General features: G+C 38.6%; 1 protein-coding gene across 4 annotated transcripts in view; it reads left to right on the forward strand.

Annotated features, from left to right (window-relative positions):
• Window positions 1–18,192, forward strand: part of LOC113236045 (RING finger protein nhl-1) — a 285,844-nt gene that overhangs the window by 228,666 nt on the left and 38,986 nt on the right. The window contains exon 1 of one of the 4 annotated variants that reach the window (XM_026472036.1): window positions 7,377–7,466. The exons of 2 other annotated variants lie outside the window; for them this stretch is intronic. The gene's annotated coding sequence lies outside the window, so the exon portion shown is untranslated. One more of the 4 variants, XM_026472035.1, reaches the window with a different exon arrangement.

Below are 18,192 nucleotides of genomic sequence, written 5' to 3' on the forward strand. Positions count from 1 at the left end.
ACCAATCAGTGCTTTAAATCACAGAGAACTGAGGAGCACCGCCACTGCGCCCGTCATCCTGAAACATAAGTTGACAAGTCCCATGTGCCTGTAATTTCACCAGCAACCTTACCCTTCTAAATCGAATGCTACATTACTGCTTGGCGGCAAAAATAAATAAGGTAGCAGCACTACCCTGGATGAACTCTTTTACAAGGAGCTCTAGTCCTACCAATAGTACATATATATTTACATATATATTTAAGATATTTTACTATGTCAGGGACTTGATAGAATGTCTAAACTTGGGCAAACTGTCGGTAAAGATGTCAACAGTGTTGATATACTTACTGTTATGTAGACGTGCCAGTATGGCCAGAGGTGCAGTGGCCCAAATTGGAGTGGGAGTTCGGGGTACGGAATAGGTTAAAACACTGTGAGAACCTTAGCAACTTACGTGGTATGTTAAAGCCTTGTTAGTTTAGTAATTCAGACGTAGGCTTAGCGGTAGAAATTGGTAAGGTAGTGCTTCCCTGGATGAACTCTTGCACAAGGAGCGCTACTGCTACTAAAAAATAATGTGTTCGATAATTTATTTTATTGAATGTCATGATTTTTTACTACAATGACATTCCATCTATTTTTTTTTTGTGAAAAACACTCCAGTAGTTTGTTATTACTATTGATACAAAGAACGAACAGCAAATAAAAATTCTTTCGATCTGACTTGACTTGAACCAGCGTCTGTTGCCACACCGGTGCCTGAGCTAAAAACCGAGTCAGCAAATCTTGTGAATTCCTCTATATGCTTGTTGCAGATCTTAATATTGGGTTTAAATCGCTTTTTGTAGTCGTCAGCGCCACTAGTAAGAAACTTATGAAGGATATTCAATAATTTTGAATTATTTCTCCGGGGTTCTCACGCGCCATCAAAACAACACTATTAATATAAATTGTATAAAAGAAAAGGAATGCTGGATGTGCTGCGTGTTGATCCACAGAGAGATTGGACAATCGTTACTTCTTTTTTGTACTTCTGTGGTTCATTTAGATTTAGATCACGACCATTCCAGAACGCAGCGAATTGCCTCTGCGGCTGCATTATGTTGTTTTTAGTTTCGTTGTTGTACTTAGATGTTTATAATTGTGTCAGTTTGCCGGTCATCTTTTTCTTTTGTTTAAAGTATATTTACGGGACTATAGGTTTAGATATTGTTATTTTAAATATATTATGTATTTTTTTACTCACATGTGTAACTGATTGTCCCCCAATAAAATAAAACAAAATGTTAAAGACATACTCGAATTTCAGTGTAAACTCTTAGTACCGCTTCAATATTTGTCCTCGTTACACAGAATGCATTAAAAATATTAAAAGCGGCAAAGACACGCTAAATATTTCAATAAGTGGGAATTGCCTTGGGCTACAAATAGTACAGAACCGACTGCGCGACTTTTTCAAAACAGGGGACTTGACCTATATTACTTATTGCATAAACCAACTCGAATGGCGACCGTGTGCCGGAAGACACAGCGTGGGCAGACAAGGTGAACCAATGACCTGGTGAAGGTTGCGCTAATCTGCTCGATGAAAGTAGCACAAGAGCGACCCTTGTGGCGATCTTTGGGGAAAGTCTAAATCCCAATAACGAATAAACCAACTCACGTCAACATATTCAAAATTGATCAGGAGTTTGCTTTTCGATAACTTAACAAACAATTTATGTATCATACCAAGTGAGAGGACAATTATAATAGTCGAGCACCTGGCGGTAAGCGATATGCTTATCCATAACAGTTGCAGTGCCACCCAGAGCTTTAAATCGCAAAGACCTTTGGGTCACTGCGCTCGTCACCCTGAGACAAAAGTTGGCAAGTCTGTAAGTACTGCTTGGCGGCAGAAGTACATAAGGTAGTAGTGCTTCCCTGGACGAATTCTTACACAAGGAACTCTGCTGCTACTAAGAAGCGTCCAGAAGCAGGTTCTCAACTTTCGGAAAACGTGTGAAGTTCCTAACCCGCATTGGGTCAGCGAATTGGAATATGGCCTGACCCTCACCTGAGAGGAGCCCCGTACCCAGCAGTGGGACGTATAAATTGGTTAATGGTATTCTAGTCTACAAAAGTGGCTTGGCGCAATTGTGGTGTTGCAACTGCGTTTTTGATATTGTATGAAAATAGGTTTAAGCGTGTCATTTGAAGGCGTTCGTAACGTCAGTGATGTAATGTGTTATAGGTTGAATTGAACAAAAGCCTCAAAGGCCACTGGAAAGTGTATCAAACACGTAGAGTGTGATCTACAACATTTTTTTTATGAAATATCATTTGTTCTCACTTTGTCCTCTTTCCCGCTTTTTAAACATTTCTTCATTTTTCTTTGTACCTTTTAATGTTCCTTACCAAATTAAATGTTACTGCTCTCGCGAGATATATCTCAACCAAAAGGATAAATTTATGCCTCAGAAAGCAAAAATTCAACATCGTTACACAAATGTTGTTGTGAATTTTGTTTTTAAGTTTAACACGAATTTTCTAAAAGAGTCTTGGCACCGAATTTATGTACTATAGGGACATGACCAGACAAAGAAATTTATTATTTACGTAATTTATTGAGTTTACAATAATACTATTGTCTTCGAATGAAACAAATTGGAGTCACAGTCAAGAAATAAACATAAAAAAAATTGGCAAGAGAGAACCAAGAGCAATAGATATTGTAACTATTTTATACAAAATAACCGACCTCAGAAGTCTTATTCGCTTTCGCTGTGTTCTTGTCCGCAGCCGGGCCTCTGTCACTTGCTCAAGGTTACGCGATAAATGCCTGCCGCTGAATGTACCGACGTCGGCACAAGCGCTCATACAAATCTTTCATTTATGAGCATTCGGCTCCGCACGACTGCACACGGCGGGCAACATTATTTTCATCTCTCTGTGCGCGTGCTTAAGTTCCTTTTTCCTCGTAGTGAGCGCCTGATGTCATTAGTCAGATTAGGTATTTTTGATCTTGTATGAGAGTGATTTATCTGTTACGTAGTAACTATTAAGTAATCTGTACCTCCTTCTCAATGACATTGAAATGTTACGTCACAACGAATCATTTGAGTCCAAACACAAGGCAGCTGCTGTACACCATTGATGAGTTCCTCTCACTTGTATGCCAATGCCATCATTAGATCAGTTTTAGCTCACTAGAACATTTAATTTTCATCACACTATACCAACTTAGCTTAGTTAGCATGGCATTTGACACGGTATGCTAAAAGATGTCGGTTTGAATCCGGCCGGATCGAAGGAATTTTTCTGTCTCTTTCTTTCTTTGTATTAATAATGATAACACTTCTACTGTATTTATTGTTCTGTGGTGGTAGTCATCGACGTGGGCGTACGGGTTGCCAAGCAGAAGTGGCAATTGGAAGTAGAAGACGAAGTGTGGGCAGACCACCTGCGAGGTGGTCGGACGAAATTAAAATGATGGCAGGGCCGACCTGTAACAGAGTCGCCGCAAGCCGAGGACTATGGAAATCATACCAAGAGGCATATATTCAACAGTGGAATCAGTAATATGCTGAGAAGAAGAAGATCTGTGTTATGCAGTGTAGACGGCTGTTTATACCAACTGTAAAAATGCAGAAATGTATTATAACGGTGGACGTACGGCGAGCACCCACTCTGCCACTGAGTGATCATACATTTTAAATAGAATTCCTCAAGTGTGAATTTCAAAATAAACTTGCTGAGTTTTAAAAACGATTTGCTTTGTTTTTACTGGTAATGTTTTTAAAATGTTACAGGCATTTCGGATTGAAGTTCAGGCGACTGTTCACTGTACATTTTAATTACGGACGAATTAAAAAGGAGTATCAGACATATGAAAATACGTTCTCTGTGGATTTCGTTATGTTGGTTTTTTAAAAAGATAGCAAAAGCAGTGTTGGGCGTATTCGTATTAAAGCAAAGCAATTATATTCATTTCAAAGGTTAGCAGAAACAGATCGCTATGATTTCGGTGTACATACATACGTCCGAGTTTTCCAAATTGATATAGTAGTATAGTAGAAGGATGCAGTGCTATAAAGGGTGAAATTACAGGCATATGGGACTTGTCAACTCACATGATACTGTCAACAACAACAACGGGCATTACCCGTTGTTTGCGATTTTAATAAAAGCGCACGACTTGTTAGTCGCGTCTCATGATATCACAAAAAAAAAATTCGTACCCAAATAGTATATAACCTTAATAATAATAAATTAAATAAATAAAATTATCACACCAACAGTCATTAATAACTAAATATTACGTAATATAAACTACTCAGGTACACATGAAACAAATTATGTATAAAATAAAAAGTTGGGAACTAATTTCGTTCGTAGAACCTTTGAACCGCTCTTCTGAAATGTTGTCATTTTGCAGATGTGACCTTATTACACCGAGCGTGAGAATTATTCAGGAAGTTGGAATATTAACTGAGGGGTGTCGAATATCGATCGAAAATTGTGACGCAATTATTTTAACCCATGGAAAGTTCAGCGTCTAATTCTAGTAAAATATAACATATTCTGTGTATAGCAGCGCTAAATGCACAAACGTGAACTATCTTTTTTTGAGCCACCATTCTTTAATAGCGGTTACCTCTTGTTCAATTCTATGAGCTATAAGTAATACAAAAAAGTGGCAATACTTGGTGCAACGGGCTGGTATCCGCAACTCGACGACAAAGCGCCTATTTGGCAATAGACAGTACGAATCTAGGACTTTTGTAAGCCATGTACATTTAGCAAATGTTTAGTAGATATACCTCTAGCTAACAGTAAAGGAAAACATCTATGCAGGAACTTGCATATCGAAGTAGGTTCACAGCCAACGTATAATTGGTTGGTGATATACAAAAATCATTTATTTTTATGATATCAAGTCGTCCGCGTGGTGTAAAGCGACATACCTATCCATAATGCCCTGGCCACACAGAGTCGGCAGCGGGAGCGTTCTGGACCCGGAAATTTCTGTAATATTCGAGTTCTCTATGTATCCTGCTACCGCAAACTGGGTAGCGGGGCTGCGGCATGGTCCGGAACCGGGACGAATGCAGGGCAAGTGTAGGTGCAAAGCAGTAGCCATTCCATTGAGTTCTATGCAACCGTCCGGTTACGGAGCGGTGCTTTACCGGGATCGCACGTTGTATATTTTTAAAACTCTTCGAAGAATTCGACCAAAGTTTATTTTGCATTGCTTCCGTAACGCTAATAAAAGCAAACATTTTTCTTGATTAGATAAATCAAGACAAGACAGCGATATGGTAGTTTCTTTAAAACCTGTGTAGAAAATGAAACGTGACTGCTTTTGGTGTCACACCCGCCGCTTTCAAGCTGCGGTCCTGCCACGAGCTACACGACTGCTATGTAGCACGCTCTGGTTCTCTTGCCGCTGTACCGTGTCTGTGTTGCCTGACTTTGAAAATAGCAATGCGACTTCGCCCGTCACCCAGAGGCATAAGTTGACAAGTTGTATGTACCGATAACTTCACCAGCAACCCTACTCTACCAAATTGAAACACAGCCCACATTATTGCTTAACGGCAGAAATATGTAAGACAGTACCTCCCCGGACGAACTCTTTCACAAGGAGCTGTATTGATACTAAAAGCTTTACTGTAATGTTGCACTGTAATTCACCACCGATTTAGCACCACTCAACTTCTATACTACTCTTTACACCCGATATAAAGCATCTGGCTACATAGTCCGCGATCCACGGAGATCAAAGGCTGCAGTCACATTTAATTTGGCAGTTGCACACTTTTTATTTATATGAGGTTGTTGGCATTTCGTGGTCGAAAGGACACAGTGTCTGAGGTTTTATCGTCCAATTTAAATGCCAGCGTAGTAGTAATTTTATATATTTAGAAGCTATTCTTTGTATTTCAATTACTGAAGGCGGGGATTTTGCAAAATTGATAAGATTTGACGCTTAACGTAGAACTGGTCTTCAAGATGATTAGTGTACAGCCCCCGTAGCATGGCTATGTATGATAGTCGCGACGCGCGCGATAAAATTGAAATTAGATCTGATTGAAATAGCCAATAGCGCGCGCTTATTCCAATTTTATCGCGCGCGTCGCGACTATCATGCATAGCCATACTACGGGGGCTACTCTGCACTAGCTAAGGGTATATGTTTAATTCACTAAGGAAACAAATTATTTTTGAAGTTTACGTCTTACATCTTTGTTTTTTAACGGATTTGAAAAATGGAGTAGGTTCTCTTTTCGATTGTCTTTTTTTGTTGGAAAGAGAGTACCTCAGTAGTGGTCTTCTTAAACTTTGAAAAAAATTACCTACCTCTAAAGGTTGCCACCTTATAATTAGGGAATGAATCTGGTTAGTTGGATTTCACCCACTTTCCGTAAATCGATTTAAATAAAACTAGGCAAATACATGTAATTCACAGAAATGTAGCCTGCTTGTCGGTTTTCTATCACATACAATTCAGGGATTGTGCTCAGGAACTATTCAATTTGGTTCCACCCTCACCGTTCCTCCTTCGGTCTACTAAAAGGCTCGGAGCACTCCATCCTTATATCGTAGATTTACCACTTATTCGCACTAAGCGCTTTGCTCTCTCCTTTCTGATGCGTACGGCAAACGAATGGAATACGTTACCGGTTTCCCGAAAAGTACAATTTGGGACTATTCACGGCTTGAGTGAATAGGCATTTTTTAGGCAAACGCGTACCGTCGTCGGTCATATCGTCGCTTAATATCAGGTGAGATTGTGGCCAAGCGTGTGTTATTTATAAAAAAATCCAAATGTGTTTGAAAATAACGAATTTCAAATACGAAGACATAAAATTATGTATTTAGTACAGTTTCCTTTTACACTTAAGATTTAAATTTAATCTATCAGTTTCGTTAACGGTTCACAAATTGGAAATACAATCGAGTTGTGTAGTGTGTAAAAAAATAATCAAAATCCCTCTTGGTTTGAAATTTTATACAACTGTTATTACTTATAAATGTGAAGTGAACAAATATTTACATAAATTATAATATAATTTATGTACATTGAAAGTGAAAACGGGAACATAACTATTGCAATAGTCAATAGCTTCATTCTCTTTAACTACACTGCCTAAAAGAAGCCTTTGAAAAAAAACGAAAAAAAAAAAGAATCTGAAACAAAATGGCCGAATTGAAGATGGCTGCGTCTGACATTGAAAGTAATTTCATTAATTTCATCGAAAACAATCGCACCTCATGTCCAATGACCTTTTCACGTCCAAAAGTAAACTGTGACGGGAGAGAAAATAAATCTCTCGAGTGCGCACGCGTTAACGCCAAAAATAAACTCCCGCGCGCACGGATCGTATTCCCATCAGTATTGTCTAGAGCGTGTTTCTGAACGCATCTTAGCCTGTGATAGTTTCTAGTCGAAATTCGAAAAAAAAGTGCCGCCATCGCTTCCTGCAATATGACAATCATAAGTAATCATCAGCCAGTGTGATTTTTTTTCAATTTTTGAATATTCCGAACGACGTAACTTTTAACTTTGTACCCAATAAAAGAAATACCCGCTTGTGAATCCTGAGTGTTATTTTTAATGTGCCAATAATCGCTGTAAGTATATGCTTTGTTTTTGAGTTAACAGCTAATTCGTGACGTCTTTGTTGCGCAAGATTAACAAAGCTTTGCGGAACAAAGAGATTTTCGAACAAAGAAATTTGCGCTCTTTGACTTCACAAGTGCTAATGATTTTATAAATTCCGTATCATATTTTTGCGTTGTTGTCATATTAGTATTTATCAAATCTGTACAATTACTATAGCATCTGTTTTGAACACTATATAAACACTGTAAGGTTCATTTTAACCAAAGTTTTGACAGTTCGTAACAGCATGTACCCTCGGGATATTTGCGTGAGTAATCTAACAGTCATCTAACTATAATGGACATAGTCGATTCTGAGAATTTTCTTTATACTTCCTTCTTTTCCAAGGGACTAGTTTATTTTACTTTTATCGGAAACTACACTGATATTGTGTCAATGGCGAATAGCACGTATAACACGATCACGTCAGCTTGTTTAAGAAAATTATTTTGCAACTTAGTAGAACGTATTGAACAGAAAGACTTGCGTTGCAGCGTTTACTGCTTATCTTTTAGAACGGCTTGTTTCTTCAAACAACATACATAATATTAAATGTTCTCCTTATCGTATCAAAGGCATACACTGTAATGTTCTCCATCGTGGTGAAAGGATATGCCAATCAAAGAAATGGTATTTAGTTACGGGTAACGTAAACCGGCCGATCATTTGTGGGGTATGCGAATGATGCCGTCTTTGGAATTTGTAGACTGTGTATGTTTAAATATGTAAAGTCGATCGGAAGAAAATGCGTATAGGTAAGCCGGGAGCACAATACCTTCAAATAAAGCTAGTCTCGTGACAGTTTGCTCCGATGTGTAGAAAGGTCTCGGCTCTTTGCCTCGCCGAGGAAGCGATTCTTGACGTTACAAGTTCAACAAAATTTAAGTTCAATATTGTTCACTATAGTTTTCAGTTACAGGAAAGGAACGGTAATCTCATGCAGGCAGGTTCCTTTTTTACACTACACAATATAGACAATTCCAAGTAACCAGCATCAATCTACGTAAATCCCACTACTAGCCTCAGGTCTATTGTAAAGAGAGAATTTAGGCCGTGGTCCGCTGAGCTGATATGTCTAGGGGACTTCACGATGTTTTCCTAAATTGTTAGCGAAAGGTATTATATTCACAAATGTACATAACTTTAGCAATTAAACTCACAGTAACCGTCATTGGGATTTGAACCGCAAACCTCTTAATTAAATAGAAACGGTCTAGGCTGCAACAGGTTTAGTAATAATAAATAAATTTACTTTCTGACATCATTGAAAGCAGCAGCGGAGCTCCTTGTGAAAGAGCTCGTCCAGGGAAGTACTGCCAACTTACCTATTTCTGCCACTTAGTAGTAGTCTGAGCATTACTGTATTTCGGTTTGAAGGGTAAATGTGAAATTATAGGCACATGGGACTTGTCAACTTATATCTCAGGGTGGCGGGCGCAGTGGCAGTGACCCTCAGATCTTTGCGATTTAAAGCTCTGAGTGGCACTGCGACTGCTATGGACAGGCGTGTCGCTTACCACCAGGCACACAGGCTGTTCGTTCCGTCACTTGGTAAATAAAAAAAAGCTAAACAGTGACCTTGAGTACTGTAAGTGAAGTTCGATTTCACATTATATATATAGTCATCTAAGAGAAAATCAACACAACCTTCTTTAAAAATTTGTGCTTTCGATATAGATGTTTCATTGTAAACCTATACGATCCGAAAAATTTGCATATAAGTAAAGGTAGTTGGTTGAGTGAAGGAAAACCTTTCATAGGTTTCTCATAAATGGCGCTACAGCAGAAAAGTCATTAAAACCATAAACGAAAGATCTCCAACAGGCACATAGAGAAATTTGGAAGGTCTGTTTAATCGTTCCATAGCTCAGTTGGGAGAGTGAACCCCGGTATGGCGAGGTCACTGGCTTGAGTCCAGCCAAAAGAACTCTTCTTTGTTTCTGTTCGATCGTTGTAATAATAATAACAACAACCTAGGGGAATATTGTCATAAGAAATGAATATCAGGGCAAACATCATGATATGCAATAAAATACAGACAACGTTCCAGTTTCGTAGATAACTTGTTTGCTTTCCTTTTTTTTTAATGCCAAGTGACAGGACGAACAATTCGTGCACCTGGTGGTAAGCAACACATCTATCTATATCAGTTGCAGTGCCATTCAGAGCTTGAAATCGCAAAGAGCTTAGTGGCACTGCCACTGCGCCCATCACCCATTGACAAGTCTCATGTGCCTGTAATTTCACCAAATTTGTGCATAATTTGTACGTTACGTACACCCCTGAAGATTTCCAGACTAGCCGATCGGTCGCAACGTGGATCCATCGGTTATCCGCTGCCCTTACCAGGTCATCCGTCCATCTAGTAGGGGGCCGTTCCACTGAACGTCTTTCGGTTCGTGGCCTCCATTTGAGAACCTTTCTGCCCCAACGGCCGTCAGTTCTACGAGCTGTGTGCCCTGCCCAATGCCACTTCAAATTGCTAATCCTTTTGAGGATTTTGAGCTACGTCGGTGACTTTCGTTCTTAGATCTCCTCATTTCTGATTCGATCCCGTAGAGAAATCCCGAACATTGGTCGCTCCGTAGCTCATTGAGCGACTTTGAGCTTTTTATGAGGCCCTAGTAAGTGACCACGTCTCAGAGCCCTCCGTAGGTCATCGCTGGCAGCACTGGCTGGGGTGTAAGAAGTGTCAGTAGGGGTAGTAGCAGTACACCTTGCTAACCATGAAGGATAAGTCATGAAATGTCCAAAGTCCCCAACCCGCCCAAATCTCGTCCTTGGAGGTGATTTCTATATAGTAGTGGGACCTGTTATTGGTTGATGATGTTGAGCAGTTGCACGGTATCTGTTTTGTGCTATGTTATTTGTGTACTTTGTTTTGTGTTCGCAATCCGGTCAGCAGACGGGAAGCAGATGCCACTCTGCAAAACATCAAACTTGTATTAATACACACATCCGTTCGTATTTGGGTTAAGGTAGAAAAATCTGAGAGAAAATTTGGAGGACGACGTTCCTTAATTAAACTTCTTGTTACTAAACTTCAATTGCTAGGGTTGTCCCACACTGCGGTCGGAATTTTATCCCCTTAGGCTTAAATTGATGGGAAAAGTGTCTGTTTCACAATTTTTCCTATTGCCTTTTTTGCATATGATTGGACGCTTACAACTTATAATTTTGTTGGTAAAAGTTAATAATAAATTTTCGTCAAAATTTTAAGAAACAGCAATTTGCACCCTTGGTATAATAAAGGCAGATGCGATACGTCAAAAGCGTTAAATCTTTAAATCTCTGTCCCGAAAAGTTGTCATTTTCCATCAGCGATATCATACAGAGAACTTGAAGAATTGTAGTTTAGGTGTCAAAATTCGAAATATAAAATTGAAAAAAATATGTTCGTGACGCCAAGCATATATAACATTTGACTGAAGTTAAAAGTGACAAAATCCTATTTTATATGAAAACCAATCAGTTTTTTCTTTACCTATTTTTTAAATATTTTTTTTTTATAATACTAAGTGGCTGGACGAACAAATCGTGCACCTGGTGGTAAGCGAGACATAAATTGACAAGTCCCGTGTACCTGTGATTTCACCAGCAACCTTACCCTTCTAAATCGGAACGCAGTAATGCTCACATTGGTAACCTATCATAAACTCGAATATTTTTTTCCCGAAATAACGTTTGTTCGAATTTTCATTACACCGAAAACCGAATTATAACGAAACCGTTGTTCTTTCAGGATATGTTGGATGTTTATCGCAAAGTCACTATTAGGTTCGGTTAGGTTAGGTCAAGTTAGGTTTAAAAGAAAAAACATTTTCCTCTCAAAATTACTTTCGAGGTTGTGAAAATTCGACCAAACGTTATTTCTGGAAAATGTCATTTCGGAATACTGATAGGTAACCCTCACATTACTGCTTGGCGGCTGAAATGGGTAAGGTGGCAGTACTTCCCTGGACGAACTCTGTCATGAGGAGCTCCACTGCTACAATTTTTTTTTAAATTAATCATTTGATTGTTAAGAGTGTGATTCACTTTATTTTAATCACGCTAATATGGTTGCCACGACATATACGCGGATTTCATTTTGGCCTCTAAATTACCGAAATGGGCATTAGAATCCAATGCCAGTTATGCGTAATTGCACTATCCCTGGCGATAAGCGTTCTGTTCCGTATTGAATGCCACATTCTCATTCACGAAAAATCCGCTTCAGCACTCAACACAAAAAAACCGAGAAGTTCGTTCACGCATTTATTTTGTGACCAGCCATATGCGACGACAGTGAGTCGCGTAAAAACGTTGTGCGAAAAGAAATATTTTGCTGCCAAATACACTATAAATAAACATGACGCTTCCTTGTAGGTGGTAATGTAAACATAGTCAAACATTCTATTTAATGCTATCTTGCTGACGAAAGAAGTCTAGAAAAAAGTTTTTTTAAGTGACGGAACGATCAAGTCGTACACTGGTGGTAAGCGACATGCTAATCCATAACATCTGCAAAGCTTTAATTCGCAACGATTTGAGGAACACTGCCACTGCATCTGTTACTCTGAGACATAAGTTGATTAGACTTAATAATTTAAAAAAAATCGCTCTGAGATCAGTTTGTTTGGGACCTACGATTCCACAAACGGAACACACAAATACAGAACACACATAAAGGTTCAAGCTTTGGTAGTGGTATTGTAGCTCCTTGTGAAAGAGTTTAGCATTACTGTGTTCCGGTTTTGAAGAGTAAGTGTTTGTGAAATTACAGGCGCATGGGACTTTACAGCTTACGTCTCAGGGTGACGGACACAGTGGCAGTGCACCCCAGATCTTTGCGATTTCAAGCTCTGAATGGCACTGCAACTGTTATGGACAGGCGTGTCGCTTACCGCCAGGCGCACGACTTGTTCGTCACGTCACTTGAAACTTAAGAAAATTGTAAATAAAAACTTCTCACGTCGGTGATTAAAAGACAAAACACACCATTTGAAAATGGAATATACATTGTTATGCAACACGCCCAACTCCCAATTTACGTATACGTCAAATTCATTATGATTACCAACGGCCACACGACGTGCTATATGTACACTATATATATATATATACACCAGTATAAACAGTTCTTGTGAAACCTAGTTATGTTAGGTACACTAATGGCTTCGTACGTTAGTTTACATTGAAATGTATAACGACGATGTGTGAATGTATAATGAATTGTTGAATATGGCAGTGGCGAGACGTCCATATATCTCGATTCCCACGGGCGTGCATGAAGTTTTCCACGTATTATCAAATATCGTAAACATTTTAAAGTAATTTACTAAATTTTGTGCTTAATTTTACGTGTAGAATAATTAACCAGTGAAAGAAAGTGTACTAGTATCTTGTGCGCTAATAAGTTTGTTAAAGCAAGTGTTTTTTGCTTTGCTCTGGCAAACTAAAGACCATTTTCACGCCTCACTACTGGAACATGGGCATATAATTGAAGGAATCAGGATGTATTTTGGTTAACAGGTTGACTTTAATAAAAAAAACGACGTTGAGGTTAATAAAAAAAATAAAAGTCAAATAAAGATAGTAAGAGATACTGTCTTTTTTTCTATGTTGACTTCATTAATTTCACCTCAGTTTTCTTTGTTGCTATCTATTTTTTTAACCGGCTTCAAAAAAGGAAGAGAACCGTTGTTAACCGGTTTCGACAATTCTTTTTATATTGGGAAGACAGCACACCAATAGTGGTATCACTCAAATAAAAAAAAAATCCACTTTTAAGGGTGGAAAATTAGGAGATGAATACGGTTTGTTGGATTTCACCCACTTTCCGTTAACCGATTTCAATAAAATCTGGCAAATAGATGTAACTCCACAAACTTTCGAGGTCTTTTTTTTCATAATGGTTATAATTATCTTAACTCCAAAAACTTAGACAGATGGGCAATGAATAAGAAAAAAGAGCCCACGAACCTTTTAACACGCTCCCGACAAACTCGTTCCCCTCCATCATGTCTCTCTCTCTTAGTGATTTTAATCTGGCGTTTTGACACATCCACTCTGAACAAGATTCGTATTTCGAAGTCTACCTCACCCTAAAAAGAATCAAAAAGAAAAATGACTAGAAATTATTCCAAAGATATATGAACGCTTTCCCAATTTTCCGATGTCATCATGTGGAAATAGAAATGAATGAATTCGATCTTGGAAAACATCTACGCCTAACACATGGCGGATGCAAATGTGACGTAGAAAGTGACGCTGGATTACACGCATATTCTAAAAATAACGCTACATCGCGCACCTCTAAAGAAGTTGGTATATGTATCATTTAGAATACTGAAAAAAATATTTATGATGTAGATGAAATGACGCGAGGATGGCGCGGTGCTTTACGTAAATATTGTGAATATCGGTTTATCATCTAAATCTGTGGCACTGGGTCTATCAGGACACTAATATTAGATATACGTTGAAATGATCGCCATCATCAACCAATTTACAGGGAAAGTGTGGTAATCTGGACCATTTTGGAAGCTACACGCCTGTCCGTAAGAGCATCTGAGGTGCACTGCCTCTGTGCCAACACTCAGAGACATACCTTGAAAAGTCCCATGTGCCTGTAAACCGGAAAGCAGTAATGCTCACATTATGATTACTAATGCATACATTATGATACTCAAACAATAAATATTGTAATTAATACAGCGACATCTATTGTCGCTTCTGGTAAGTTTCTCACAGGTGGCGCTGATGGCAAAAGCCCAATACAAATATTTGTTATAAACGCATAGAGAAATTTGTATTGTTTCCTCAGTCTGTAGCTCAGTTGGTTAGAGCAGCCGCCCTGGCAACAGGTACTGGTTGGAGTCCAGTCCGATTGAAGGAAATTTTCTTTTCGTAATTCCCACTTTGTGTTAATAAATTATGGATTACTACGTCATAAAAAATATGAAAAATATTGAAAAGCAAGTTCTAATCTATAAGTACGTAGATACTAAATAAGTAAAAGTGACATAGCGTGCTAAAAAAAATATTGTGCTATATTTATTACATAAACAAGAGCACCTATCAAGTAATGACGCGGTACTGCGATAAAAATAGCGCTTTCACTAATTCTATTGAACACGACTGACGAAAATAGAATGGAATCATTAATAATCAACAGAAACGGCTGGGAGAGAGTACAAAGTAAATGGAACCTACTTTGTTCATTTGTTAGGATTTAATGTTTGTCGATGTCTAATATTTTACTACGGAATTCCACAACTCTTTCTATATTTGAAATTACAGACTTGTCAACTTATGTCTCAGGGTGACAGGCGCAGTGGCAGTGCCCTACATATCTTTGCGATTTGAAGCTTTGAGTGGCATTGCAACTGTTATGGGCAGGCGTGTCGCTTTTCACCAGGTGCACGACTTGTTCGTCCCGTCACCTTGTATCATAAAAATAAATAAATTTTATCGAGTTCTTACGTTTTCACGATTGCTACACATAGGAAATGAAACTATTTTTCCGTATTTAAATCTAACACTTCCACTACAAACCAACCTGTAATGGGCCCGAAACGTTGGTTTGTTTGAAAAAACAAATATAGGTGGTTTCAATCCGGAAAAATAGTTTCATTACCTAAATAAATTATATTTTCATTTTGAGGCCTATGTTCAGCAGTGGACGTTTTCCGGCTGATGTGATGACGATGAAGATTTATTAAAGAAAATCAATTGTCTATTACAGTTAAAATATTTTTTTTAGAATATATTTTATAATTGAGTCTCGATGAACCGGACATACAGGATTATTTGTGAAGTACTCATAAACTTACAAGACTAATATGGTATAAGTTATTATTTTTGATGCTAGTAACATAGTGTTGCAAGGTTATTAGTATTTTATAAATAACGCTGTATAAGGGTGCATACAAATCTGGCGAATACGGTCTGTTCGCGCCTCATATGTATATTGACAGCACGCATGTATTATATACATACATATAATAACGATCATCAAAAACAATGGCTTTTTTACACAAAGAAAGAACAAAAAAGACATAAGAGAATAATAATAAGAACTATACACAACATGATATCCCATACATAATAAAATTAAATTACTTATATCGCCCCGCACTATGGAAACTCTGTATCACGGGTGCCATGGACACACACATAAAACACCACAAATGACATGGACGCCCAAACTCACGAAATAAATAAATGTAGGGCATACAAATATTTCTCCCGGCCCGGGAATCGAACCCGGGATCTCTGCGTGGCAGAATTCACACAACGTCACTGAGTTACGTTATATTACGTATAAAATCCTTAGAGGTTTCGTCTATACTCAACGAACAAATTTATGTCAATAGGCATATTATGTAATCCAATGCAGAATTCGACTATAGTGGTAAACTATAGGGGAATTAAGACCATTATTCTTACGTATATTCGCGAGCAGGTGGTCACAACTCATAGCTAATTTTATTTTGTTAACTTACGTCATTGTTATTTTTATTTTGTATTTTTTTGTATACCTGTCCCATTGCTGAGTGTAAAGACCTCCCCTCTATTCTTTTCGGTATTAGGCAGCATCTAGCCAGTCCTTTAAAAAGGAGTCTAATGGTCGTATTCTAGAACTCTACTCAACGCTCAAGTCAGGATTTGAGTATGGTTTAAAGCACTCGAAATCATACTCAAGTCTCTGCCATTAGAGTCGTATTTCCAGTGCTTGTGTTGCCAGTGCAATCCTGACTTGAGCATTGAATAGCGTTCTAGAATACGACCCTAAGTATCCTGCCATCGCCGACATGGTCTGCCGAGTGTCCTTTTTGAGTTGTGGGACTTCCACATTTTATAACCAATATTGTGATATCAAATATTAATTTCATGAACGTGTTAGTCAATCTGTAAGTCCGCAATAGTTTTCTTATAAATAAATAAAAGAAAAAATTTAGCTCTAGCCCGACTGACGACAATGGAATAGGGAATTTCAGATTTGTTTCCTGAACGGTATAACTTTTCATCCCTTTTCAAGGTGAGAGTGAATAGGCATTATTTATGCATGCGGTTATTGCGTGAAGTTGATTACAAATGCAAACATGCATTCAATCTGTTAAGGTGGGTATCCATTAGGTTCAGGCACCAACTCTGCTCCGCGCGTCTGTGGTTACAGCTCAAATGGAGACGTTACGCGCAACAGTACAAACAAACTAATTGCTCCATCGGTTCGCGCATCGACTGTGCTCCGCGCATATGCAATTGCTCCACAGTTTTCACACGTCCACGAACACACTGCGCTCCGCTTTGTGTTCGCGCAAAAACCGCCAACGCGCGGAGCGTGCTACGTTGTAAGCAACGTTGCCTGCGGACGTATCCACATAATGGATACCCACCTTAAACAGCCTAAGTGAGATGGAGGTCAAATGTGCACTTAATTTTTTAATAAAAAAAAAACCAAATCTGGACTTGATGATTGGAAACGTTTTTGCAGCAGGGGCAGCTACCGATAGATAATAATATGTCTAGTAGCAATGTAACTCTAAAACTTTTATAAAGTTGACACAGCATGGCATAAATATATGTGCTGCTAAAGTAGTATAACCCTAACAATCTATGGGCCAACATTGTGGTGTCAATACATTGTCTTTAAAGCAGCTTTGTCCCGTATCAACGGAAGAGGAATCGTCTTTCTGACGCGTCATGTTACGAGAAACATGTCACTTGCCAACTTTCCCTTTCCGCTGTGAAACTCAATGATTCAATGAGAGGAAATACTATAGACTCAAAGATTACGGTATTGACAGGGCACAAGGTTAACTTTTCAACTGTCAGCTATTCAATAAATGTTATTCGATTTACGCCCTTATGTTGTTGACATTTCACTAATATGCGTGAAGAGATTTGCTCCCATATTCTTGATACGGACGGCTACGTTGAAAGAATTCCAGAGAAATGCCTGCTGATTGGTTTCCAGAAAAATATATTTTTCAAGCCATAAGTAAATAGACAATTTACCGGTAAGCGTGCTCTACGAGCGCATTATCACTTAGCGCGCTTCTTCACTGCAGCCAATTCGTATTCGTTCGGAATCCAATAAATGACGGTCCAAAATGTCTTTTAATAGCAGTAGAGATCCTTGTGAAAGAGTTCGTCCAGGAAGTACTGCCACCTCACCTATTTACCTTATCTATTTCTGCCGCCAAGCAGTAACGTCAGCTTTACTGTATTCTGATTTTGAAGGGTAAGTGTGCTAGTGAAATTACGGATACATGGGACTTGTCAAATTATGTCTCAGGGTGACGTGCGCAGTGGCAGTGCCCCTCAGACCTTTGCGATTTAAAGCTCTGAGTGGCACTGCAACTGTTATGGATAGGCGTGTAGTTTACCATCAGACGCATGAGTTGCTCGTTCCGTGGCAAACGTGCTTACGCTCAGATAAAATATCGGTAACAATTACAAAGTCAGAAATAACAATTGGAAAGAAACAAGCAGGCAACTCTGCTGAAAAACAGAATGGAAAAATATGCAATCCTTTCTTTTTTTTTTTTTTTTTGGCGGGGGGGAAATCTTTA

This window comes from Hyposmocoma kahamanoa, unplaced genomic scaffold, assembly GCF_003589595.1.
Source record: "Hyposmocoma kahamanoa isolate Upper Pololo Valley unplaced genomic scaffold, ASM358959v1 88, whole genome shotgun sequence".
Taxonomy (NCBI): Eukaryota; Metazoa; Arthropoda; class Insecta; order Lepidoptera; family Cosmopterigidae; genus Hyposmocoma; species Hyposmocoma kahamanoa.